Raw genomic sequence first — 4,841 nt, forward strand, 5'->3', positions numbered from 1 at the left:
CCCTTGTTCTCGGAATTCTGCTGATGTTTATTAAGCTTTGGAACTCTTGCATTGTTCTCGGAATTCTGCTGACGTTTAAAAATGCTTCAGAACACTCCCATTGCGCTCGGAATTCCGCTGTAGTGTAAAAATGCTTCGGAACTCTTCCATTTTTCTCGGTATTCCGCTGAAGTTTAAAAATGCTTCGGACCTCTTCGATTGTTATCGGAATTTTGCTGATGTTTAAAAATGCTTCGGAACTCTTCCATTGTTCTCGGAATTCTGCTGGCGTTTAAAAATGTTTCAGAACTCTTCCATTGTTCTCGGAATTCTGCTGACATTTAAAAATGCTTTGGAACTCTTTCATTGTTCTCGGAATTCTGCTGACGTTTAAAAATGCTTCTGAACTCTTCCATTGTTATCGGAATTCTGCTGATGTTTAAAAATGCTTCGGTACTCTTCCATTGTTCTTGGAATTCCGCTGAATTTTTAAAATGCTTCGGAACTCTTCCATTGTTTTCGGAATTCCGCTGAAGTTTAAAAATGCTTCGGAACTCTTCCATTGTTCTCAGAATTCCGCTGAAGTTTAAAAATGCTTCGGAACTCTTCCATTGTTCTCGGAATTCCGCTGACATTCAAAAATGCTTCGGAACTCTTCCATTGTTCTCGGAATTCCTCTGATGTTTAAAATGCTTCAGAACAATCCCATTGTTCTCGGAATTCCGCTGAAGTTTAAAAATGCTTCGGAACTCTTGCATTGTTCTATGTATTCCGCTGAAGTTTAAAAATGCTTCGGACCTCTTCCATTGTTCTCGGAATTTTGCTGATGTTTAAAAATGCTTCGGAACTCTTCCATTGTTCTCAGAATTCCGCTGAAGTTTAAAAATGCTTCGGAACTCTACAATTGTTCTCGGAATTCCGCTAACGTGTAAAAATGCTTCAGAACTCTTCAATTGTTCTCGGAATTCCGCTGACATTCAAAAATGCTTCAGAACACTCCCTTTGTTCTCGGAATTCCGCTGAAGTTTAAAAATGCTTTGGAACTCTTCCATTGTTCTATGTATTCCGCTGAAGTTTAAAAATGCTTCGGACCTCTTCCATTGTTCTCGGAATTTTGCTGACATTTAAAAATGCTTTGGAACTATTCCATTGTTCTTGGAATTCTGCTGGCGTTTAAAAATGGTTCCGAACTCTTCCATTGTTCTCGGAATTCTGCTGACGTTTAAAAATGGTTTGGAACTCTTCAATTGTTCTCTGGATTCTGCTGTAGTTTAAAAATGGTTTGGAACTCTTCCATTGTTCTCGGAATTCCACTGAAGTTTAAAAATGCTTTTGAACTTTTCCATTGCTCTCGGAATTCTGCTGAAGTTTAAAAATGCTTCAGAATTCTTCCAGTGTTCTCGGAATTCTGCTGAAGTTTAAAAATGCTTCAGAATTCTTCCATTGTTCTCGGAATTCTGCTGACATTTAAAAATGCTTTGGAACTCTTTCATTGTTCTCGGAATTCTGCTGACGTTTAAAAATGCTTCTGAACTCTTCCATTGTTATCGGAATTCTGCGAATGTTTAAAAATGCTTCGGTACTCTTCCATTGTTCTTGGAATTCCGCTGAATTTTTAAAATGCTTCGGAACTCTTCCATTGTTTTTGGAATTCCGCTGAAGTTTAAAAATGCTTTGGAACTCTTCCATTGTTCTCAGAATTCCGCTGAAGTTTAAAAATGCTTCGGAACTCTTCCATTGTTCTCGGAATTCCGCTGACATTCAAGAATGCTTCGGAACTCTTCCATTGTTCTCGGAATTCCTCTGATGTTTAAAATGCTTCAGAACACTCCCATTGTTCTCGGAATTCCGCTGAAGTTTAAAAATGCTTCTGAACTCTTCCATTGTTCTATGTATTCCGCTGAAGTTTAAAAATGCTTCGGACCTCTTCCATTGTTCTCGGAATTTTGCTGATGTATAAAAATGCTTCAGAACTCTTCCATTGTTCTCGGAATTCCGCTGACATTTAAAAATGCTTCGGAGCTTTTCCATTGTTCTCGGAATCCTGCTGATGTTTATAAATGCTTTGGAACTCTTCCATTGTTCTCGGAATTCTGCTGATGTTTAAAAATGCTTCCGAACTCTTCCATTGTTCTCAGAATTCCGCTGAAGTTTAAAAATGCTTCGGAACTCTTCCATTGTTCTCGGAATTCTGCTGGCGTTTAAAAATGGTTCCGAACTCTTCCATTGTTCTCGGAATTCTGCTGACATTTAAAAATGGTTCGGAACTCTTCAATAATTCTCAGAATTCTGCTGTAGTTTAAAAATGCTTTAGAACTCTTCCATTGTTCTCGAAATTCTGCTGAAGTTTAAAAATGCTTCCGAATGCTTCCATTGTTCTCGGAATTCCGCTGAAGTTTAAAATTGCTTTAGAACACTCCCATTGTTCTCGGAATTACACTGAAGTTTAAAAATGCTTCGGAACTCTTCCATTGTTCTCGGTATTCCGCTGAACTTTAAAAATGCTTTTGAACTTTTCCATTGCTCTCGGAATTCTGGTGAAGTTTAAAAATGCTTTGGAACTTTTCCATTGTACTAGGAATTCTGCTGAAGTTTAAAAATGCTTCGGAACTCTTCCATTGTTCTCGGAATTCTGCTGACGTTTAGAAATGCTCCCAAACTCTTCCATTGTTCTCGGAATTCTGCTGGCGTTTAAAAATTCTTCCGAACTCTTCCATTGTTCTCGGAATTCTGCTGACATTTAAAAATGGTCCGGAACTCTTCAATAATTCTCAGAATTCTGCTGTAGTTTAAAATTGCTTTGGAACTCTTCCATTGTTCTCGGAATTCTGCTGAAGTTTAAAAATGCTTCAGAACTCATCCATTGTTCTCGGAATTCCGCTGAAGTTAAAAAATGATTTGGAACTCTTCCATTGTTCTCGGAATTCTGCTGACATTTAAAAAAGCTTTGGAACTTTCCCATTGTTCTCCGAATTCTGCTGACGTTTATAAATGCTTTGGAACTCTTCCATTGTTATCGGAATTCTGCTGATGTTTAAAAATGCTTCAGAACACTCCCATTGTTCTAGGACTTCCGGTGAAGTGTAAACATGCTTCGGAACTCTTCCATTTTTCTCGGTATTCCACTGTAGTTTAAAAATGATTCGGACCTCTTCCATTGTTCTCGGAATTTTGCTGTTGTATAAAAATGATTCGGAACTCTTCCATTGTTCTTGGAATTCTGCTGGCGTTTAAAAATGCTTCGGAACTTTTCCATTTTTCTCGGTATTCCGCTGAAGTTTAAAAATGCTTTGGAACTTTCCATTGCTTTCGGAATTCTGGTGAAGTTTAAAAATGCTTTGGAACTTTTCCATTGCTCTCGCAATTCTGCTGAAGTTTAAAAATGCTTCCGAACCCTTCCATTGTTCTCAGAATTCCGCTGAAGTTTAAAAATGCTTCGGAACTCTTCCATTGTTCTCGAAATTCCGATGACATTTAATAATGCTTCGGAACTTTTCCCTTGTTCTCGGAATTCTGCTGATGTTTATTAAGCTTTGGAACTCTTGCATTGTTCTCGGAATTCTGCTGACGTTTAAAAATGCTTCAGAACACTCCCATTGCGCTCGGAATTCCGCTGTAGTGTAAAAATGCTTCGGAACTCTTCCATTTTTCTCGGTATTCCGCTGAAGTTTAAAAATGCTTCGGACCTCTTCGATTGTTATCGGAATTTTGCTGATGTTTAAAAATGCTTCGGAACTCTTCCATTGTTCTCGGAATTCTGCTGGCGTTTAAAAATGCTTTGGAACTCTTTCATTGTTCTCGGAATTCTGCTGACGTTTAAAAATGCTTCTGATCTAGTCCATTCTTATCGGAATTCTGCTGATGTTTAAAAATGCTTCGGTACTCTTCCATTGTTCTTGGAATTCCGCTGAATTTTTAAAATGCTTCGGAACTCTTCCATTGTTTTCGGAATTCCGCTGAAGTTTAAAAATGCTTCGGAACTCTTCCATTGTTCTCAGAATTCCGCTGAAGTTTAAAAATGCTTCGGAACTCTTCCATTGTTCTCGGAATTCCGCTGACATTCAAAAATGCTTCGGAACTCTTCCATTGTTCTCGGAATTCCACTGATGTTTAAAATGCTTCAGAACACTCCCATTGTTCTCGGAATTCCGCTGAAGTTTAAAAATGCTTTGGAACTCTTCCATTGTTCTATGTATTCCGCTGAAGTTTAAAAATGCTTCGGACCTCTTCCATTGTTCTCGGAATTTTGCTGATGTTTAAAAATGCTTCGGAACTCTACAATTGTTCTCGGAATTCCGCTAACGTGTAAAAATGCTTCAGAACTCTTCAATTGTTCTCGGAATTCCGCTGACATTCAAAAATGCTTCAGAACACTCCCTTTGTTCTCGGAATTCCGCTGAAGTTTAAAAATGCTTTGGAACTCTTCCATTGTTCTATGTATTCCGCTGAAGTTTAAAAACGCTTCGGACCTCTTCCATTATTCTCGGAATTTTGCTGACATTTAAAAATGCTTTGGAACTATTCCTTTGTTCTTGGAATTCTGCTGGCGTTTAAAAATCGTTCCGAACTCTTCCATTGTTCTCGGAATTCTGCTGACGTTTAAAAATGGTTTGGAACTCTTCAATTGTTCTCTGGATTCTGCTGTAGTTTAAAAATGGTTTGGAACTCTTCCATTGTTCTCGGAATTCCACTGAAGTTTAAAAATGCTTTTGAACTTTTCCATTGCTCTCGGAATTCTGCTGAATTTTAAAAATGCTTCAGAATTCTTCCAGTGTTCTCGGAATTCTGCTGAAGTTTAAAAATGCTTCAGAATTCTTCCATTGTTCTCGGAATTCTGCTGACATTTAAAAATGCTTTGGAAC

Source organism: Phyllobates terribilis, unplaced genomic scaffold, assembly GCF_046119375.1.
Source record: "Phyllobates terribilis strain yellow unplaced genomic scaffold, ASM4611937v1 Scaffold_20__1_contigs__length_20440879, whole genome shotgun sequence".
Classification (NCBI taxonomy): domain Eukaryota; kingdom Metazoa; phylum Chordata; class Amphibia; order Anura; family Dendrobatidae; genus Phyllobates; species Phyllobates terribilis.